This window comes from Pongo abelii, chromosome 11 (genome assembly GCF_028885655.2).
Source record: "Pongo abelii isolate AG06213 chromosome 11, NHGRI_mPonAbe1-v2.0_pri, whole genome shotgun sequence".
Classification (NCBI taxonomy): domain Eukaryota; kingdom Metazoa; phylum Chordata; class Mammalia; order Primates; family Hominidae; genus Pongo; species Pongo abelii.
This window is the reverse complement of record NC_071996.2, coordinates 145,734,110-145,757,625: the sequence shown is the minus strand read 5'-3', so window position 1 is coordinate 145,757,625 and position 23,516 is coordinate 145,734,110. Positions and strand designations below refer to the sequence as shown.

The window sequence follows — 23,516 nt, the reverse complement described above, 5'->3', positions numbered from 1 at the left end:
ATTCTTCCAGTCCCTCCAACCAAGCCAAACACATTCTGTTCCCATCGTTCTCCTTGTTTATCTTCATTCAGAATAAAACAAACACAGGCAAAAAACGGGTGGGCCTTCCCCGCCTGCCTGTCTGCTGGGCTCGTCAAGTGGTGAAAGCAGAGGAGAGACTGGTCCTCGTCCTCCCCACTGGACAGGGCTCCCGTCGCTCCCCTGCTGTGAGATCCAGGCTGTAAGGAGACGCCCCCAGGCCTGCCTGGAGCCAGCCCCACGCAGAAGCTGCCCTTCCCCCACGGCTTCTCATTGTCGCTGACTCCCCGGCCACGTGGGAGGACACCCGGTTGAGTTTCTACCCAAAGCTGTGAGAATTCAAGCCTGCTTACCTCCTGCCATCGCAGATCAAGAGGGTCCTGCAGGAACCTGTCTGCTTCAGCGCCCACCCGACTTTCTGCTGAGGGCAGTCGGTTTCTGCTTTACAGAAATCAATTCTGTTTTCCTAGGGAGCCCCAAGGGAATCTTTACAGCATCCCTGTAACTAGCTCCACGTTTATTCTGTTGACAAATTCTATTCTAATTACAATAGCTTTGGGATGTGCTTTTTGGATTCTCAGAGGTGCTTCCTGGAAAAGATGTTTTCTGCTTTGCAGGCGGTGATGCCGCATTAGGCACTCACAGGGCCTCTGAGAGTCAGGTGAATGACATTTAAGCCCAATCGGAAAATGCACCTTCTGCCTTTCTACACTTTGAAATTCTCAGAGAAATTAAACATTTGAATTACTCTCTACCTGATTTATTTGTAATTCCATGCTCTTTGCTTTAGAGCTCTCATTTGCTGAGACAGGTTTCTCAACTCTTTAGATAGGAAATTACTCTCAGAGAAAAGTGGTAACATTTACAAAGCTGCTTCATCTACAAAGTAGAATGGTCAAGACAACACCAGAGATCTTTTGCAATTGTATTTTTATTTTCATTATTGCTGGGAGGGTGAACTTCCCAGGAAAAAGCACCCCAGAGTTCCCAAATCATTCGTCACCCCCACTTCTGTGGGGAACCTTGGGGGGGATTCATAAACATAGATGTTGGCTGGCAGAGTGCATGGGACTCACACGTCATCCCCGGCTGACTCCCCAAAATATCAGCAACATAACCTGCCCCCAATGTCGGCACAGTCACCCTTTGCTAAGACAAAGCTGAGCGGCTCGCTTCGTGCGGCGGAGAAAAGCCTGGCCTGGCCTCGGTGGTGTCGGGCGTTTGTAGTTTTGTGGTCTGGTTTACATGTGTCTTTCAACGCAGGGACACCCAGTGGAGGGGGGCCTGGTTTGGATTTGGATTAAGTATCATGACATAATCGTTAGAAAGGGTGGACACAGGATGTTATGGCTGAACTGTGTCCCCCTAAAATTCATCTGTTGAGGTCCTAACCCCCAGAACCTCAGAATGTAACTGTATTTGGAGACAGAGTATTTAAGGGGGTAATCAGGTTAAAATGAGGTTGCTAGGGTGGCCCTGACCCAATTTGACTGGTGTCTTAATAAGGAGAGGAGACTAGGACACAGACACGCACAGAGGGACCCCATGTGAGGACATCACATTAGAAGGAGACACCCAGGGTGAGCCAGGGAGAGAAGCCTCAGGAGGAACCAGCCCAGGCTCCTTGGCCTCGGGCTTCCACACCCAGGGCTGAGAAAATAAGTGTCTGTTGTTTTAGCTGCTCAGTCTGTGGTGCTTTGAGGCATCTTCAGAAACAAACCGAATGGTGTTCCAGGAGTTTCCCGGAATTGATGATACAGTGATGTGCATCTTTCATCTTCCCGAGAAGATGCTCCTGGAAGAGCGAATGTGTGCTGGTCGAGCGCGGGTGTGGGAGGCTCACACCGTCCCCGTTCTGCAGGAAATGCTGCCTCAGTTCCATCCAGATCACTCACTTCCACATGATAGTCCCCAGGAAACTTAAGGCGGGAAGGAAAACCGAGAGAAAGGAAGGTAAAGAGAATGTTTGTTATTTCCTAGGAAGCGACACCACCAGGTCCAGGCACCCTGGCGTGGGTATCAGCAGATGCATGGGCTCAGCTCAGAGTGGGCCGAGCCCAGAGCCATGTCCCTACAAGTGGCTCACATGGAACAGGACACAGGCTTCCCAGGGCAGCTTCTTGGTGTCTCAGAAACCCTGGCTTTCCTGGAGATGGCCGTGGAGGGTGTTCCAACTGTAACCTCCAAGGCTGATTCCCGCCCGAGAGGAGAGCTGCAGAGGCGTATCCGACTACACCTGGGGTCTCACCCAGCCCCGGGCCTCCTGTGCAAGTCAGCTTAACTCGAACCACCTGAAGCATGCAAGAACACGAGACGGGAGGCACCACTGCCCTGAAGACTCCTTCGACGCATCGTGCCAGAGAGACCCCATCCTGCCAGAGAGCTCATTGCCTTGGTGAAGACTGTGCAGCCTCTAATTTTAACAGAAGCACCAAATGGCTAAATGTTGAAAATCACCAAACATATCACTGACATTCATATAGACGATGCCACTGCGTGGTCAGTGGTTAAGCCCAGGACTGGACCAAATTCTCATTTCCTATTCAATTCTGCATGACTCAGGTGGCAACTGACGGTTTGGGGAAAATACGGACTTTCACTGTAGTAATAAGGGTGATTCCAAAACTCCCATCACAGGTGACTAGTGGGTCATGGTCAGCTTTAATGAGACAGGGCAGATGGCCCCAGCAAGGCAGACGTGAGCCACGATGTCCACATGGAGTCAAATGTTAAAAAAGAGTGTAGACCTCTGGCTCTGCGATATGGAGAAGGGATGGGGCTCGCACTCGGAGGGGGGGTCTCAGAATTCAGAAACCACCTTTCCTGGAGGATGAAGAGGGGATGGGGCAAGCACAGTGTGGTGGAACCACTGAAAAATGGCAAATGGGATGTCCTGCTTGATGAAGAAAACTGCAGAAGCTGCCAGAGGGGGTGATTCTCACCTTTGCTTCTCCAGCCTCTCAGTCCACAAAGTGCATTTTTTTTTTGTAAAGAATTAGAAATTTACATGTGTATCTAATATTTTTGTTTTGTTTTGATTTGAAGGATTTTTTAAAAACAACCAAAAAAAAAACATAAAATGCAGACTCAAATCCGAACACTGACGTGAAGTCCTAAACCTTTCTGCCAATGGTCGGCAGGCATTTCACTGCTTTCCACCACCAGCCCGAGGCTGATATTGCAGGAATAAATGACTAAGAACTTCTGAAGAGATGCTCAGTCTGGGGACGAAAGTTTTCAACGGAATCATTTAAGCTGTAATGACATTTTAGATATGAGACAGTAGAAATCAAAGACTTTTTAGTCACCCATGAAATCACTTCTTCCAACTATAATCGTTAAATCCTCCACCTTGCATGAGGGAGTTTGATAAGAACTTCTAGGCAACACTTGTGTGAATTAGCCCACTTTTGGGTCCATAGGCAAGACATGCATTTCCAGAATCAAAATCTCCAATATCTCACTAATAGAAAACAAGGCTTTCTCCACGAGCATTCTGGATTATTGAACTCAACCTGATATTAAATATATAAATTTCATCTGAAGAATAAGCTCCGAGATCCAATCGTGTGTCCCTGAATATCTGAAATGAAAAAACGCACTCGTGCTGTGAACGCCACATGACAAAGCCACTGTTTAAACTCTCGTGGATCATTGGAACAGCAACGTGAACCCAGCATGTGCAATTTTAAAACGTCTTCAATATTTGACAAAATTAAATATGCTTGCGGCCCAATAAACAGTTCTTGAAATTTGAATGTATTTTTATTTAATAACTCACAAGATAAAACTTTCTATAAGCATCAGCCTCATGAATATATTTCCTATGGAAGAGTCTACAGAATTGTTTGGTTTTAATTAGAGAGTTATTCAAAAAACAACAATAGAAGCTGCTTTTGACTTTCAGCAGAACAAGATGATCTATACCTGAAAACAAGATAAAAATTCTAAAGTCAGGGATATTGTGATTTAAAACAGTGCTTTGCGTGATCATTTGAGAGCACGCCTAACAGTTTCAGTTAACCCTTCCAGGCCCCCAGAGAAGCTCCCTCCTATGCCTCAGCGCTGCTTCCCGGCTACCTGAGGCTTCCTGGCAGCGTCCCCAGGGATCGCTCCCACTGGCCACATGCGGATTCTGCAGGCCGGAAGCACGGCCCCATGCCAAAGGGGATGTCAGGAACACACACGTGAACACACACTTGATCGGTGAGAAGAAGACCTGAAGGGCTGGGGGCACCCGTTTTATTTAAAATGCAGGATGCCGCCTGGCTGGGTCATAGGAGAGGGAGGGCGCACCTGACCCCATGTGCTTCTTGGCTCCTGCTTGTGTGGCTTGTGTTGTGTGCATGAGTGTGAGTGCGAGTGTGCATGTGTGTCTGAGAGTGTCAGTGTGACTGTGTGCATGTGTGGAACAGCTTGTGTATGCGTGTGAGTGTGCATGTGTGTGAGTGTGCATGAGTATGTTTGTGTTTCTCTGTGTGGAAAGGGCAGGGTGTCAATGGGTTCCCCGCAAATCTGTCCACAGCAGTGCTTTGCTCACAGGTGTTTAGCTACAGTTGTGCCCCTGCCGTCCCCACCTAGATATTCATCTTAGGAGGCCAGGGGAGGGCCTTTTCTGTGTTAAACTCTCCCAGAGGCCAGGCGCAAAGAGCAAGGGCCTGGGTTAAACCGCGCTGTGCACAGCTGGGGACCTGCCCTGGCCTCTGGGCTCTGGGAAGAATGGGGTTTTCAGGGTGGAGGCTCCAGCACGCTGTGTCCTGATCCTGCCTGGGCGCTATGCAGGAAGTGGCTCACGGCAATGCTGTGGGTGTCCTCAGGACCTGCCTGTGGGCCATGAGGCTGGGTCCAGGCCGGGGTTTGTGTAGAGGGTGTGCCTCCGGGTAGGGGCTAGGCTATGCGGCCTCCATGTGTGGGTGCCCAGGGCTGCCCATGAGGTGTTCATGCTTGGTGTCCTCCAAGCTGAGCCTTGGGAGAAGCTGCAGCTCAGGGAGGAAAATTGTTCTGAGATGACTAATTACAGAAAACTGGCTGGCACAACATCCGTTTCCTGAAGACCCTGTAGGAAAGCAAAATATTTTACTCCAAACCGTATTTCTTTGACCTATGTTGATACGGCCCTGCAAAGCCATCTTTTGTGGGGGAGATTTGTATCTGTAGAGAATCTCCATTAATGCAGCCAGGCCTTCCTTTCTAGGCCTTTCCTGGATCTAAGGGAGATTAAAGGAGAGTCTGACACTTTCAAAGTCTGAAAAGAGACATTCACCTTCTTTTCTCTCTGAAGACTGCGACCTGGGGGGCTTCATCTGCATAACAAGAACCGTGGCCTCCACAACCCCCTTTTCTTAACCCAAGCCTGCCTTTCTACTGACTTCAAGTCTTTAGACAAAGCTTAGCTCTTTCAACCAATTGCCAGTCAAAAAAATCTTTGTATCCACCTACGACCTGCAAGCGCCCCCACGTGGAGAGGTCCCATGTCTTTAAGCCGAACCAATGTACACCTTCCATGTATTGATCTATGTCTTTGCCTGTAACGTCTGTCTGCCTAAAATGTATAAAACCGAGCGGTGACCCGACTCCCTGGGCACACTTTCTCAGGACCTCTTGAGACTGTTCCCGGGCCATGGTCACTCATATTGGCTCAGAAGAAACCTCTTTACATACTTTACAGAGTTTGGCTGGGGGTGGGGGGGCGGGGTTTGATAGTATCAATTTGTGAACAGAAAATAAATTTGGGGGCCGGAAGATCACTAAGCTAAAGGGAAAAGTCAAGTTGGGAATTGCTCAGAGCAAACCTGCCTCCTACTCTGTTCAACGGCATCTTTCTGCTCACTGAGACAAAATCTCACTGCGACATGTGTGATTGCTTCCTTCGCAAAGGCTCATCAGAAACTCAAAAGAATACAACCATTTGTCTCTTACCTTCCTGTGACCTGGAAGCCCCCTCCCTGCTTCGAGTTGTTCCCCCCTTTCTGGATGGAACCAATGTACATCTTACATATATGAATTGATGTCTCCTGTCTCCCTAAAATGTACAAAACCAAGCTGTGCCCCGACCACCTTGCACACACGTCGTCAGGACCTCCTGATGCTGGGTCACAGGGACATGTCCTCAATCTCGGCAAAATAAACTTTCTTAACGGACTGAGACCTGTCTCAGACATTTGAGGTTCACAAATTGCAAGATACTATTTCCTAGAAGATGTTTAGTGAAATAAATATTGACCATTCCTGATATTTTTACTTTATCATTGTGAATCTACTTATTCTGAAATATAGTAAAACATTTTACTATATTTTCCAATCAATAAATTATCTGGTGCACATTGCCTTAGGACATCATATGAGGCTGAATGTGTTAGAAAAATCATAACTAAAAAATTTAAGAAATGAGGCCAGGTGCAGTGGCTCACACCTGTGTAATCCCAGCACTTTGGGAGGCCAAGGTGGGTGGATCATCTGAGGTCAGGAGTTTGAGATCAGCATGGTGAAACCCTGTTTCTACTAAAATTACAAAATAAAAATTAGGTGGGCGTGGTGGTGCATGCCTGTAATCTCAGCTACTCAGGAGGCTGAGGCAGGAGAATTGCTTGAACCCAGGAGGCAGAGGTTGCAGAATTGCACCATTGCACTACAGCCTGGGCGACAGAGTGAGACTTCATCACGCACACACACAAATTTAAGAAGTAAAAAATAGATCCTCAAATGGAGCAGACCATTCTTTTTTTTTTTTTTGAGATGGAGTCTGGCTCTGTCCCCCAGTCTGGAGTGCAGTGGCGCCATCTCGGCTCACTGCAAGCTCCACCTCCTGGGTTCATGCCATTCTCCTGCCTCAGCCTCCCGAGTAGCTGCGACTACAGGCGCCCGCTACCACGCCTGGCTAATTTTTTGTATTTTTAGTAGAGACGGGGTTTCACCATGTTGGCCAGAATGGTCTCCATCTCTTGACCTCGTGATCCATCCGCCTGGGCCTCCCGAAGTGCTGGGATTACAGGCGTGAGCCACCGCGCCCGGCCAGACCATTCTTTAAATAAGGTGCTTTATCACCTGGTAAGGGAAACATTTGAAAATAAACAGAATGAGTGACATATGGATAATAGGCAGGAATTATGAGAAACTTACCCTCTTTGGAAAAAACATATTTTTGAGTTCCATGGAACAAATTGTAAAGCTCTGGGGCACAGAGGACATTATCCTGATGTCACCCCCTTCCCATGCTGGTGTGTTTGTGCCAAGAGTTTGTTTGCATCTTCCTGATGTCACCCCCTTCCCATGCTTCTGTGTTTGTGCTGAGAGCTTGTTTGTATCATCCTGATGCTACCCCCTTCCCATACTGGTGTGTTTGTGCTGGGGGCTTGTTTGCTTTTTTTCTCTCCATGCAGGTATCATCACTGTCGAAAGATGGATGGGCTCATTCACAAGAAAAAAGAATCTCCTAAATTCTGGTATGGCCGAGGCACTGGGGTATGATGCAGTGAATGGATTAATAAAAACGAATGAGCCAGGCACCCTGGTACCGCACCCCCCATCTGGGTGCGTCTGGGGGGGGGTCCTCGTGGCACCCTCGTACTGCACCCCCCACCTGGGTGTGTCTGGGGAGGGGTCCTTGTGTTTCTTGTTAATGCACATCACGCCCTTCATCCCAGGTAAGAAAAGGAAGACAGGGATGCTGAGAGGAGCCCTCTCCTTTTGTTTTATTGTGTATTCAACTCAAATATGCAAGGCCACTGAGACACAGGATCCATTTCCACGCCTAATCTTCCTTCACCAGCCTCTTGTTGAAGCATCTAAGAAGAGCAGGCCTCCCTTCATGCCATGGAGATAGGGAAATTATGGGCTCACAGGCAATTTGGGTGCACAGAAGAATCTGTCAGCCTCGAGCACATCTCCTGGAGTCTTTTTAAAATTATGTTTGGCTTGATTTTGCCCTGGCTTCCTGTGCAGCTTTACTGCAAGGCTATTAACATTTAAATGAAGCACCCAGGTGAGGGTGTTAATTGTTGAGATTCTAGTAGCTGATCTCCTGTCTGGGATTCTTTGAACTTGTCAATCATTGAAATGAGTCCATTTGGAGCTACTGAGAGGTCACAGGCCTGACACCAACTCTCTGCTCTGACACAGGTTTGGGATGTGATGGAGAACAAGCTGCACAAGTCTCTGGGCTCCTGTAAAAGGACTGGTTGCAGAAATGTCCTCAGAGTTGTTGGGAGGATTCAATAGAAGATGCATGCAAAGCACCTGGCTGAATGCCCAGAGCCCTGCAGACACTCAGGAATGAGTAACCATGCAGATTTTCTGCACCTTTAGACCAGATATTCTAAGAAACTTCCTGCTATAGATTAACTAGATCCTGATTGTATTTTTTATTTCCAGGCTTAGAGGAAATAAAAGAAATATCCCAGGAGCAAAAACAAAACACACACATGCACGCTCTCAAGAGTCACTGGCATCCCAGCTGAAAAGTCAGCTCTACACCTATGGGACCTATGGGCCTGTTTCTGAGCTCTGTTCTGTCTCTTTGATCTGAGTGTCTATCTGAGGCCAATACTGCAGTACCAAATGCGGTTGCTTTAGAGGAAGTCTTGAAATCAGATGAGGTAAGACTTCCAGTTTTGTTCAGCCTGTTGGCTATTTTCTATGAATTTAAGAAGCAGCTGAAAATTAATGTTAATTACTACAAAAAACCTACTGAGATTTGATTGGGATTGCTTTGAATAGATTAATTTAAGGAGAGAGACACCATCCAAATATCCAGTCATCTGGTCCATGAACATGGTTTTTCCTCTCTGTTTATTTAGGTCTTTTAAAACTTATCTTAGCAATATTTTCTAGTTTTCATTTTACAAGTCTTAAAAATATTTATTTGTCAAATATTTCTCAAAATGTTCCATATTTTGATGACTTTATAAATGATATTTAAATGTAAATTCCCAATTGTTCATTGCAAGTTTATAGAAACAGTTGTTCTGTGTATCCTCAGCCTTGGTAACTTCACTCTTAGTTCTAGTCATTTTTTTATGTCAATGAAAAGAGTCAAACTCTGTAAAGTATTTGAAGAGATTTATTCTGAGCCAAAAGAGAGTGGCCAACATCCTGTGACGCAGCCTCAGGAGATGCCGAGAACATGTGCCCCAGGTAGTCGGGGGCAGCTCGGTTTTCTACCTTTTAGGGAGACATGAGGCATCAATCAAACACATGTAAGATGTATGTTGGTTTCATCTTGAAGGGTGGGACGACTCTAAGTGGGGGACTTCCAGGTCATTTAAGATTTAAAGATTTTCTGATTGGCAATTGGTTATTATCAATAAAAGGGAGTGTCTGGGTTATGATAGGGGATTGTAGAGACCAAGGTTTTGTCATGCAAATGAAGCCTCCAGGTATAGACTGTAAATGTTTCTTCTCAGACTTAAGAGATCTGTGTTGATATTAATGCTGGTCAGCTTTTCCTGAATTTCGAATGGGAGAGGGAATAACGAAGCTCGTCCGACCCCATTCCCATCATGGGCTGAGCTATTTTTTCAGGTTAACTCTGGAATGCCCTTGGCCAAGGGGAGGGGTCTGTTTAGATTGCTGGGGGGCTTAGAATTTATTTTTGGTTTACATGTTATGCAGAATTTTCTACAGATGATGATGCCCTCTGTGAGTAATGATAACCTCACTCTTTTCTTTCCAAACATGATGTGTTTTTTGCTTGTCTGAGTAAGCCGACTAGGATTCCTGGAACCATCATGAATGGCTCTGGTGAGCGCAGGCAGCCCTCTGCTGCTTCCGATCGTAGGTGGGAAACTGTCATATTTCACCACTAATAAAATTTTAAAAGACAATTCTGGCAAAGATCAGAAATAGCAAAGACAGTGGAGGGTGACAGAGGGGTTTGCCTGCAACAGTTCATGTTTTTTATTTTGTTAAAAGAGAGTTACAATTATTACAGAATATTATCAGGTAGAAAACAAATGGTATTTGTCTTACATTATTCTTTCTACTTTGCTTTTTGTTTTTAAAAAATATACCAGAGAAATGAAAATAAAGTCAGCTTCTATAAAATTATGAAGAAGAAAGGCAGTATCATAATGATTATGCAGGAACCAAGGACTGGCCTGGAAGATGGGCCCCCAAGCTCACAGGGACACCAGCAGGCACTACTTCTAGACATGGATCCTCAGTTCCAGAATGTCGCATGACATGACCAGGAGTAGGGGACCAGCCCTCCCGACTTCCATGTCTTATTTGCCAGGCAGGGGTAACTGCAGGCTGGCCCTGACCAGGGTGACCACTGGCTCCCACTGTGGATGCATTTCGTGCGTGGCCTGCACTGGACATCGGCTCACCCACGTGCTGGGGTGTCCAGGTCCAGGGGAAGCTCCAGGGCACATTTGAGGATCAGGAGAGCAACCTGCACAGTGCAGGACACTTGTCAGGGAGACCACGACCCGGGAGCCTTTCCTAGAAGACACAGAGTCCCCACAAATACCCATGACAAGGGCCTCATCACAGCACTGTCTGAGAGTGCTTGGAGAGAGGGAACCTGCCTGCAGCTGTTCCCAGAGCAGTGGGGTGGGGGACACTCCCCTACTGAAGAAGGCATTTCCTTTTGGCGCCTCCAGTTCCTCCTGCCAGGACTCCTGGGCTCCTGGGGGCCACTGGCCCCAGCACTGCAAAGTGGGCAGGGGCTGCAGCGCTGCAGTGTGGACTCGGGGCCACGGCACTGCAATGCTGCCCTGGATTGAATGGGGGGGGGGTGGCTACAGATGTAAAATTCAAGTTGGATTTTAGAGACTTAGTATGTGGCATAGTCTCACATGTCCAAAGATGTGTCATATTGATTTCAGGGTGAATGGATAGTTGTTCTGATATACTGAGTTCAGTAAAATACATCAGCAGCAGGAATTTTACCGGTTACTGTTTCATTTTTGTAAATATGGCTACCACAAAATGTAAGGGCACGCAGGTTCACGCCCTCACCCAGCACTGGCCTCCCCTTCCCAGACAATCAGCTGCATCTTCGCCCGCCAGCATGGCCCCTTGTTCTCAGGGCTCCTGCCCTCGTGCTCCTGTGTCCTCCAGTCCCCCTGCTCTCTAGGAAGCCTCGTGGCCGATGGGGCCTTGCTCAACCTGGTCTTGCACTCACCTCCACCTTTGGGGCTGTAAGGTCATCCCTAAATGAGCACCGCAGTCACGGAAGATTCAGGTCCACAGCGCTGGATTCCCCGGCCAGGCCTGCCAGCCTCACTCCTCGTCCAGAGCACAGTAGCTCCTGCAGGTTCCCCTCCTATTTGACCAAAATAACCCTCCCGATCCCCTAAATTTAACACTTCAGTGTGGACCCTGCCTGGGATTCCAGGACCCCAGCCCCTCTGCTTCACTCTCCACAGCATTTATCACTCAACCCGTACCAGGCTCCTTACCTGTTTCTCCTATTTCTCTCTCCCTTTAGGAGGGCAAGCCAATTGTTCACTGCTGTTTCCCCACAGCTAGAACGGTGCTTAGAGGTACACAGGTGTGCACACCCAGGTGCACACACACAGGAATGCACACAGATACACATATACTCACAAATACACACACATCTTGTATGTGTGAAAATAAGTAAATCAAACATCTTCATATTGTTTCAGTACTTTAATATTTTAGCTCTTTAAAAGATTCCACGTTTACATGGTAGTGTTTCCTATCCAGCATTTATCCCCTGATCATTCTGTCCTATTCGAAAATATTCTAAAACAATTTCTGAAGCCAAACCATCGAACTCTTCAAGACTAGGTCTCTAAGCAAATATGCCAAACAGACCCAATTCAAAGTCAGGCAAACCACAAGGCTGTCAGCCTAGCATGTTCCGTTGAAAGGCGAGTCTGAGGCGACGTCCCAGACCCCTGAGGTGGGCTCCATCCAAGCAGCTCCTCTGGGTCTGTGCAGGGCCCCCCACGCCTCCGAGTCGGAGCCAGCTCTTAACTGGCCAAAAAGAAGATGTGATGACTGTGACAGCCTCTCCAGGTCCTTCAGGTCGGACCTGTCCCCTAACTGGGTGAATTACGGCTGAATGGTTGAGGACTGTTGAACTGCCTTCAGGCATCTTTCAGATTGTGTGATTAGCTAAGCCGGCAGCTTCAAGCAATGGAAACAAACTCATTCCGGGGTTGCCTCTGGAAGACACAGGTGCCCACGGCCCTCCAGTCCCCCTGAATCCTCACCTAAAAATAAAATAAAATAAAATAAGATAGGTTGGCCCTTTTTCATTACTTAACTTATTCAAATACAGCTGTCCAGCTTGCATGGAATTACCCTCCATTTTCCATTTTATGCACTAAATGCATACGCATATTTCTAGACTATTAGTTTCTTCATTTTTTTCTTTACAAAAGAGGACTCTTTCTGCTTTTATTAATTTTGACTATTTTCTCTAATATACTGTAAGATTTAATGCATGTTATTTTCTAATTACCGTATTTAATCCTGGATTAAAGTAACCTCAAAAAATAACAATCAAGAAGAGATGGAAAGAAAAGGGGAATGAGAAAAAAAATGAACTTTACCTTTCAACAAATTTATAAAAAGGTGTGTTTTTTATTCTTTACAAAAACTAAATTATTGTTCATAGGCTGAAGGCTGTTGAATTATGAGAAAGCGTCATTTGAAGAGATGGATGCCTCTGACCCCGCCAGGCTCTGCAGACCTGGAGGCGGCTCCAGATCTGGGGTGTGCGGCAGCATTGTGTGTCCAACAGGTGATTAACTCTGCTGGTGATATGTGTTCTTAGGTATGTGGGTCTTTTCTGTGAGAATAAATCTCCATAAAGCCCACAGGATGTGCGAGCAGCCATTCTCGCTGGCCAGGCGGTGTTAGCGCTTGCAACGCACATAGATTATATCCGGGAGGATGCAGTCAATACTTTCTGGGTCCTTTTTAGGTTTTGGGGGCTTTGCAACACGCTTTACATTGCCCTTCATAAACCCGTCCTAACTGTGCGTTCCAGAAAATGTGCAGTTTCTTAAGTTTAGGAAATGTTTTTACCGTTTTTATTTTGAATGCTTGAATGAATTCAAAACTTCCCGGGTCCCAATACAGGTTCATAAACAGACATGGGGACAGAGGTCTGCCTGGCTAGAGCTTAGTTCTGAGGGACACGCTTCGGCCATCCGGAGAGAGGCCCTGCTCCCCAGGCTGAGGAGACAAAGGCCACAATGGGGAGCACCATCCCCAGTCAGGGCCTAAAGGGTGGAGCCTGGGAAGAGGGGGCTTGCTCCTCCGCCTGCTCCTGGCAGCAGTACCCCAGGTCCCCCCGTTACCTAGGGAATGGTGCTGAGCAGGGCAGGTCCCAGGGCGCCATGGAGAGAAGGATGTCAGCTGCAAAGCCCTTGGGCGACCAGGCCCAGAGCGGCCCACTTGGGACAAGCCGCCAGGAGCAAGGGCACAGCTTTCTTCTGGGTCTCGCAGGCCCCTGGCTCTGCACAAATGGTTGGAGGGACCGATCCTACCCTGGAACAGTAGAACCTCATCCAGCTCTGAGTCAGGAGTCATGGCGGCCACGGCATCCCGGGCCTGCTGACCTGAGTAAGGGTCCCAGCACCACTTCCAAGGCCGGGACAAACACCTGCTCCTAGTGGGTCCCACGTTGTTCCCGCTTGTTTTCTAAGAGATGCCGTCAGCCCTTCGGAAGCCCTCCGACCCTGCCCAACCCCCACACTTCTCCGGCTGCTGCTCCTCTTCCCCAATTCAAGCCAGTCTGGCCTCTGGCTCTGTTCAGAGCAAGCCCAGCCTCCTTGTCATGGACTGGAAGGACCCCTGGCTCCAGGTTCCCGTCCTGCTCACACCCAGGAGTGTGGGCTGTGCACTCCCGGAACCTAACTGGGGCTGGAGCTCGTCCTTGTCTCCTCTGACATCAGCTGGACACACCATTTCTCTCCAAACCACAAACTCCCCTGAGCTGCCCTTTCTCTGGGAATGCATAGCTGTCGGGATCCCCGCGGGCTATCACCTGCCAGGTGAGGTCTGGCAGGAGTCTTCCTACCTCATGACAAAGCTTCAACCCTCTCCAGCCAGGAGACACTTACCTCTGCTCATTGCCCCTTTGAAGCTTGTGACGTGAACAGACCCACATCCAGTACCATCTCTGCATCAAAAAGCTTTAGTTACAAGTGAGGGAAATCAGCCAAAACGCACTTACGCAAAAAAGGGACAAAATGAACTCTCATTAACTGGACAGTTCAAAAAGGGGAGGCTTCAGGCATGGCTCGATCCAGAGGTCAAACTCCTGCTGGTTGTTCTTGGTCTCTGTCTTACTCTCAGTTGGTGTTCAGGGCCATGCATGTTGCCTCCACATTTTGGCAAACATGTACTCTGGGCCCTGGGGGCTAAAGTCATCCACAGCTCTAGTGACTGCACACCTCAGTGACCTCTCCTTCCTCTGAGGTGAGCCTGGCAGGAGCACGTCCACAGGGAGTCACCAGGAATGAAGCCACTCAGGACTGTCACAGAGCCACATCAAGTGTCCAAGTCAAAAAGTCAAAGTGTAAAAAGGAAGAGGGAACCCCCTCCACCCCTGCCTGAGGTGTTTAAACATGGCGAGCACGGATAACTAAATGCCATTCAATCAAACCTTACTTTCTATTCCTTCTATGTCATCGAGGGGCGCAGCTCTGAGGGTAGAACATTTAGCATCTCATTAACAACGGCCATGTGCTGCTGAAAATCCAAGTGGGAAGCCAAAGTTTGCAGAGAAGCTTCGTATGTGCTCCAGCCCATCCAGTGCCTGTTTACGGAGCAGATGACAGGACTGAGGCTTTACCCGCTGCCTCCACATGTACAGCCATCGTGCAGGGCTCCTGCCGCCTTCAAAGGCATTACATTATCTCTCAAGGGAAAGTGATACTATTAAAATATAAAATTCTCTTTATGCAGCAAAATTGCTATCATACATATTTCAATGGAAAATTAAGTGTTGTAATAAAATATAACAAGGATGATAAAGGCATGTAGTATTTTATGCCATCGAATGCCATTATACCATCCCATACAATCAATTGGTACTGCTCTAAGTAACCTTCAAAACAGTTTAGTGCTAAGTAAATAACTACACTTAGCTGTAAGTGGCAATACGGTATGAATTATAATTGTCAAATGACATCAATTGATCAGTCATAAGTCAATGACAGCATATAATTTTTCAGCAATACTTTTTCAACTGGGGAATAGTCTCTACAAAAAGGACTTGTAATAAATTTCTAAGGAGAGTAAATATTCTTTGGAAAGACTGAGATGTGAGAAAGTTACACCCTAACGTAACTTAAGGAACAAAAGTTTTGCAGGATGCGTGACAACTATTTTATAGTTTAAGAGGATGGCTTAGCTCATTGCAAAAGAAGAAGAGGGAACAAAGAGTTGGGAGAAGAACCAGCCCCTCTGTCCCCTGTCCCCTGTCCTTCTGTCCCCTGTCTTTCTATCTTGTCTGTGTGTCTGTATGTCTGTCTCTCTGTGTCTCCGTCCCTCTGTCCACTTTGTCCTTGATTTTCTCCAAACGCCTCCTGTCTTGACAGAGCCAGCTACACTCTGTGGCCCACGTCTGTCCCTCGAAGCTCCACAGAGGGCCCCATCCCATCCCTGCTGCTGGAGGTCTATTTGGGCCTCCAAATAGTCAAAGGCTGCTCATGTCTCCAAGTGGGCTCAGGTTGTGTTTTCAGGGGCACCTGTTTCTTAAGCTCTATCTAAATATGCTGGTTTCCCAAGGATACATCTCTGGGCTCCACTGAAGCCACAGTTCTCCTTGGGAGAAATTATGTATCAGTAACTTCAGCTTCGTTGCACATAGCAATGAAGCATACATTAGCATTCCCTTTATTGTAAATAATTTTCTCAGCTAAGGAAACACACTTTATGCTTATTGGAAATTGTCAGCTTCATGGCTCACAGACCCCCAGATTTTAATGTGACATGCATCAAAACGGACATACACTGTCATCATCATCATCCCTATATTTAAAAAGATCATTTATGTTTAAATGTGGTTCTTGCCTCCAATTCCAGATCTTAGTTAACCACGCCCCCAGTTTTGGAGTCACCCAGGCTAGAATCCCAGTGGCCACCTTTCCATTCTCCTTTTCTCCTGCTCACAAGAGCCCTGGATGCTGCCTGCTTTGCCCTCTCCTGCCCCTGCCAGTGGTGGGTACCCCTTTGCGACTGCAGCAGTGCCCATCTGTGACGCTGCAAGGCGTCTGGGGCAATGCTCTCCACACTGAGGGTCTCCCTCCATCAGTCCTACACCTTGGCAGCAGTCACTTTGTTCACATACAAGAGCGACCATTGCAGTCCTCGGTGACCTCTCTCACCTCAAGTCAATACCAAACTCCCTAAAATGTCATAATCTGACCCTCCCTACTGCCCCAGGCCCCTGAGTGTCAGGCACTGCCCCAACCAGTCTGTAAATGACCAGCCCCTCCTTCCATGGAGGAAGCACAAGTTCCCGGCAAATCCCCATCACACCCTTGCGTCCAGAAGAGACACGGCAGAGAATCGCCACCCGATGTTCAGTATCTGTCATTGGCTGCCCTTGAGTCCAGAAGAGACACGGTGGAGAATCACCACTGGATGTTCAGTATCTGTCATTGGCTGCCAAAATATAATGGAGCTTAGAACTCAGGCTGCAGGCTCTGTATTTCATTCTCTTTTTTTTTAATTTTATTATGATTATACTTTAAGTTTTAGGGTACATGTGCACAACGTGCAGGTTTGTTACATATGTATACATGTGCCATGCTGGTATGCTGCACCCAATAACTCGTCATTTAGCATTAGGTATATCTCCTAATGCTATCCCTCCCCCCTCCCCCCACCCCACAACAGTCCCCGGTGTGTGATGTTCCCCTTCCTGTGTCCATGTGTTCTCGTTGTTCATTCTTTGTTCCGGATTCATATTCATAATGCAGTTTCTTGAAGCTTATTCATTGTTCTTCTCTATGTTATGATTCTAATAATAGTGACTACCGGCAAATTTCTGTTAAATTATAGGCTTGTTAAGATGTAATTCACAGACCACAATCGTCATCACTTTCAAGTATACACTTCAACATTTTTAGTGTATTCATAGAGATGTCCAACCATCACTGCTATATAATTTTACAACATTTAAATCATCCTAAAATGAACCTTGGACTCAATAGCAGTCACTCCCCTTCCTCCCTCTCCCCCAAGCCCTGGTGACCACAAATCTACTTTCTGCCTCTGTGGATTTGCTGATTACAGACATTTCATGCAAATGGAATCTTAACATTTCATGTAAATAGAATCTTTGGTTTATTTCATTTAAAGTGATGTTTTGATGGTGCAACTATTTTACAACATTTTTTCATTTCTTTTTATTGGTGATAATAATCTGTTGTATGAATATACCACATTTTGGTTCTCCATTTATCAGTTGTTGAACATTTGATGTGTTTCCTTTTTTTGGTATTATGATCAATACCAAATGTTACTATGAACATTTGTGTACCAGCTTTTGTGTGTGAATATTACCACAGTTCTCCTGAGTATACATTCAGGAATGAAATAGCTGAATTATATGGTAACTCTGTTGCGGTTTTGAGGATCTGCCAAACTGTTTTCCAAAGTGGCTGCATTTTCCAATTCCATTACCAATGATTGAAGCTTCTGATATTTTCACCTCTCTCTCTCTCTCTCTCTCGTGTCAATGCAGTTGTTGTGAAGTGATCTTTTATTGTGGTTTAATTTGCATTTCCCTAATGACTAATAATTTTGAGCATTTTCAAAGGCTTATGGGTCATTTGTATATCTTTTTAGGAGAACTATCTAGTTTTTGTTCATTTAATTTGCTTGTATTTCTTTTTATCGTTGGTTATTAGCATTGTTTATATATTTTTTATACCAGTGCTTTATCAGATTTGTGATTTGCAAATATTTTCTCCCATTCTGTGTGTTGTCTTTACACATACTTGAGGGTGTCTTTTGAAACTGCAAAATAATCTTTAAATTTATTTTGAATATTTACAAAATTGTGATAAAGTCCAAATTATCTGATGTGTCTTTTGTTGCTTGTGCTTTTGGTGTCAGGTCTAATAAATCATCGCCAAATCCAGGGTCACACAGAATGTACTCCTATGTTTTCTGCTAAAAGTTTTATAGTTTTAACCTTACTTTTAGACCTATGATTCATTTTGAATTAAAATTGTATATGGTGTGAAGTAGAACTCAAATTACATTCTTTTGCAGGTGGATATCTAGTTGTCCTAGTACCATTTGTTGTAAAGACCATTCTTTCCTCCTTGAATTCCATTGGCACACTTGTCAAAAATCAATTGGCCATAAATATAAGGGCTTATTTCTAGACTTTCAGTTCAATTTCACTGATGTATGTATCTATCTTTATGCCTCTGTCATACTGTTTTTACTTCTTTAGCTTGGCCATGCCACTTTGAAATCATGAAGCACGAATCCAACAACTTTGTTTAAAATTTTCTTTAAGATTGTTTTTGGTGTTTGTAGCTCCTTATATTTCCATATGAATTTTAGGATTAACTAGTCAATTTCTAGAAGTAAAGCAGCTGAGCTGAAATTTTTGAAAGGGATTTTGTTGAATCTGCAGATCAATTTGACCTTAACAATGTTAAGTTTTCCAATCCGTAAGCATAAAATATCATTCTATTTATCTAATTTTTTAAACAGTGTTTTGTAGTTTACAGTAACAAGTCATAACTTTTTTGTTATATTTCTTCCTATTTTATTCATCGATGCTATTGTAAATGAAATTGCTTTAATTTCATTTTTGAATTTTTTATTGCTAGCATATACATCTACAATTGATTTTTGTATATTATTCATGTACCCAGCAACATTTCTGAAGTCATTTATTCATTAAAATTGTGTGTGTGTGTTTCTAGAGATTTCCATATACAAGTTCATGTCATCCATAATAGAGTTTGACTTCTTTTTTTTTTTAATTATACTTTAAGTTTTAGGGTACATGTGCACAACCTGCAGGCTTGTTACATATGTATACATGTGCCATGTTGCTGTGCTGCACCCAATAACTCGTCATTTAGCATTAGGTATATCTCCTAATGCTATAAAGACACGTGCACACGTGTGTTTACTGTGGCACTATTCACAATAGCAAAGACTTGGAACCAACCCAAATATCCAACAGCAATAGACTGGATTAAGAAAATGTGGCACATACACACCATGGAATACTATGCAGCCATAAAAAATGATGAGTTCATGTCCTTTGCAGGGACATGGATGAAGCTGGAAACCATCATTCTCAGCAAACTATCACAAGAGTTTGACTTCTTTCTTCCAATCCGGATGACTTTCATTTCATTGTCTTGCCTAATTGCCTAACAGGAACATCGATGACAATGTTAAATAGAAGTCAAGAGTGTGAACGTCCTTGTATTGTTCCTGATCTTAAGAGGAAAGCATTTGGTCTTTCAAATTTAAGTGTGCTGTGGGCTTTTCTTAGAAGGATTTTATCAGATTGAGGAAGTTTCCTTCTATGTTTAGCTCGTTCATCTTTTACTCTTCAAAAGATGTTGGATTTTGTCAAATGAATTTTTTGCATCTTTTGAGATTATTATGGTTTTTTTATTCTTTTAATACAGTGTATTGCTTTCATTTGTTTCCTTATGTTAAATCAACTGTACATTCCTGAAGTTAATCCCAATCATTCATGGTGCATAATTCCTTCTTATATATTGCTGGATTCAATTTGCTAACATTTTTGCAAATATTTGTATCTCTATTCATAAGGGATATCGATTATTATCTTGTGAGTTCTCTGTGCAGTTTTGGTACCAGGGTAATCCTGGGACTATGGAATGAATGAGTTGAGAATATTCTCTCTTCTTCTGTTTTGGTTTTGGCCTTTTGACATGTTTTGTGTGAGTGGTATTAATTCTTCTTTAAATATTTAGTAGAATTCATGCATGAAGCTATCTGGGGCTGGCCTTTGCTTTGTGGAAAGTTTATTGATTACTAATCCAATCTCTTTACTGTTATTGGTCTATTTAGGTTTTCTATTTCTTTTGGAGATTTTTCAGAAATTTGTCAACTTCTTTTAGGTTATCTAATTTTTAGCATACAATTATTTATTATATTTGCTTATAATCCTTCTCATTTCCTAAGGTCAGGAGTAATGCCCTTTATTTCACTGCTGATTTTAGTAATTTTAATCTTTATTATTCCTCGGTCAGCCTATCTAAAGGTTTGTTAAATTTGCTGCGGTTTTCAAAAACTAACTTTTGGTTTCAAGAATTGTTGCTACTGTTGTTTAATTCTCTATTTAATTTACCCCCCATGGTATCTTTATTTTCTTCCTTGTGTCTGCTGCACATGAGTTGTGTTTATTCTTCTTCTCATTTCTTAAGATTGAAGATTACGTTATTGACTTGAAATATTTATTTTTTAATACAGGCATTTTTACCTTTAAATGTTCTCCTAAGTACTATTTCCCATAAATTTTAGTATCTTGTGTTTGCCTTTTAATTAGTATTCAGTTATTTTATAATTTTGTTAAATTGTATTCTTGAATTCTTTGGTTATTTGCATGGTTTCACCTGTTTTTGAATTTCCCAAGTTCCTTCCTGGTATTGATTCCTCTTATCATTCCATTTTGTTCAGGGAGCATAACTTTCGCATCTCAGTCTTTCTCCATTTCCTGAGGCTTCTTCAGGCTCTGGTGTGTGGTCCACCCTGGAGAATGGCTCACTCTCCTCTCGAGAGGAACGTGGCTGCGGCTGTGCGTGGACCGTTTGGCAGAGGCTCATCTGCTGGATCCACTGGTTGGTTCACGGGGTTCGTTCCTGTCTGTTGATCTTCTACCTAGTGGCTCCATCACTCATTCAAGGTGGGACCAGTGAAGTCACCAACGTTCACTGTCAGATTGTCTATTTCTCCCTTTAATTCTGTCATTTTTTACGTTGTGTATTTTGGGGCTCTGGTGTTAGGTGATGTGTGTCCATATATTTCTCCCTTTAATTCTGTCAGTTTTTACTTTGTGTATTTTGGGGCTCCGGTGTTGGGTGATGAGTGTCCATATATTTCTCCCTTTAATTCTGTCCGTTTTTACTTTGCGTATTTTGGGCTCCGGTGTTGGGTGATGTGTGTCCATATTTGTTATGTCTTGGGGAGAGATTGACCTTTTTGTTTTTATAAAATGTCCTTTTGGTGTCTCAAACAACGACTTTTGTCTTAAAGTCTATTTTGTCTGCATTCAGCCACCCGCTGTCCCTTTTGATTATTGTTTACACGGTTCGTCTCTTTCCACCTTTCCCCGTTGGACTCTGACGCGCCTCTGCTGTGGGAAGCCCATCGCCGCCCTGGCGTCTCTATCTGCTCTGGGAAGCCCATCGCTGCTCTGACACGTCTCTGCTGTGGGAAGCCCATCTCTGGGCTGCGCTGCTTCCTGTTCTGCCGCCCTTTGCTTTCTGGCCGCGATTCCACTGAATGTGATCACTGAAAAGGTGGGATTTGCGTCCACTGTTTTACCGGTTGTTTTCTCTATGGCTTGTATCTGTTTTGTTTCTTTACTCTTTTTTACTGCCTACTTTTATGTTAAATAGTTATTTCATTTATACAATTTTAATTATTTTGATGTTTCTTTTACTTCTTTTTAATTTACTTGCTTAGTGGTTGTTCTGGAGAATGTAATTAAAATCTTATCTTAAAGCAAACTACTGCAAATTAATACCAAATTAATCTCAATAGTATGCAATAATGCGGTTATTAAACAAAATTGGTTAACAACTTTGGACCAGCCTTTGTGTAGTGTCCTGGTCTAGGCCCAGCAGAACAGACCAAGCCAGAATGGAGTCCCTTGCGCTAAGGCCCATATCACCAAACTGACGTTGGAAATGGGCAGTTTTCAAAAAATCTCAGGCCATTGAAATCGACCTGAATCCACCTAACACAGAAGCCCTCTATTTTTTAACCCTTGAAGGAAAGTAGCCTTGAAACGACCCAGCTGCCTTCTGTGTTTCATTCCTGCTCTCCAGAGGCTCTTCTATCTGCAGAGCCCCTCAGTTCACGGGACACCCCCGCTCAGTTCACGGGACATCCCCGCCCAGTTCACGGGACACCATCGCTCATTTCACGGGACACCCCCACTCAGTTCACGGGACACCATCGCTCATTTCACGGGACACCATCGCTCAGTTCACGGGACACCCCCGCCCAGTTCACGGGACACCCCCGCCCAGTTCACGGGACATCCCCGCCCAGTTCGCGGGACACCCCCGCCCAGTTCGCGGGACACCCCCGCTCAGTTCACGGGACACCATCGCTCAGTTCACGGGTCACCCCCGCTCAGTTCGCGGGACACCCCCGTTCAGTTCGCGGGACACCATCGCTCATTTCACGGGACACCCCCACTCAGTTCACGGGACATCCCTGCCCAGTTCGCAGGACACCCCCACTCAGTTCATGAAACACCATCGCTCAGTTCACTGCACCCATCCTGCTTCCAAGGCCAGGTGTTCCCAAATCTAGAATCACAAATAGAAGCCAATTCAGTCTTTAAACTAGATTTGTTGTAATTTTGCCTCTGACACCATAACAGCCTGGGGACTTGTCCACAAGGCTGGACTGAGGGCCCCTGTGGGATCTGTGTGGAGGTGACGCTGGGTGTGGAGAGTTCAGATGACTGTCTACCTGATTTTGCATATTCAAGGGGTGCAAAAAAGGTTGCAGCTATTTCTGACACCAAGCCAGTCCTGGGTTAGCGACCCCTTGACATGGAGTGTGTGTCAGGAAAGAAGATCCCAAGGGAAGCCCAGCTCCTGAGAGGGATGAACTCAGGTTTCCACAGCTGGACTTGGGGGGCCACAGGTGACCCCGCACCCCCCAGTGCTGCATCCTGCAGGAAGGTCCAGGCTCGCGGCATCCCCACTCCCCTTGGCTGATGGCTGAGGAGGCTCAGAGTGGAGCCCCAGCCAGATGTCTATGGAGGCCCCTCCCCAACTCCTGGCGGCTCTGAGGGGCCCCTGCTTCTAGGAGGAACAAGGTCGCCAGATGAGGGAGACCTTGGCGAGTGTGTCTGATGAGCACATTCATTTGGCCAGGCTGCCTTCTCCTTTCCAGATGTTCGTTTCAGATTCCCTGGAATTGCACGTTTATCAGCCCTTGCCTTGTGAAGGACGTCTGTAATGGTTACAGCGTGATGTGAAAATGCATTCTGGGATGTGCAAGCTGAGAACAAACGTGGGCAGCTCTGAACCTGCGTGCCCACCCCAGTTCCCTGTGTCCCCACTCCAGTTCCCCGTGTGCCCACCCCAGTTCCCTGTGTGCCCGCCCCAGTTCTGCTAACAGAGGCTCTCTGTCTTAAAGTCCCACAGAATGGCATCAAATTACTGGATATAGAAACTACTTCAAAGCAATGCTTCCCACAAAATCAGATGTTCTTGTATTAAGCAATGTTTTATATAAGATGTGTGTGCCTTTTAGAAACAGTTTTTCTTCCTTGATGAATGTTGGTCTTTAAAATTAATGATGAGTAAAGA

At 45.3% G+C, this 23,516-nt stretch overlaps 1 long non-coding RNA gene across 1 annotated transcript; it reads left to right on the top strand.

The window, feature by feature from the left end:
- Nucleotides 1–8,388: 8,388 nt before the first annotated feature.
- LOC129058203 (uncharacterized) lies at nucleotides 8,389–21,316 on the top strand. Its single transcript, XR_008523182.1, has 3 exons — nucleotides 8,389–8,612; nucleotides 20,641–20,866; nucleotides 21,237–21,316. It is a non-coding gene; the product is annotated as an uncharacterized LOC129058203 (long non-coding RNA).
- The last annotated feature ends 2,200 nt before the right edge of the window (nucleotides 21,317–23,516 follow it).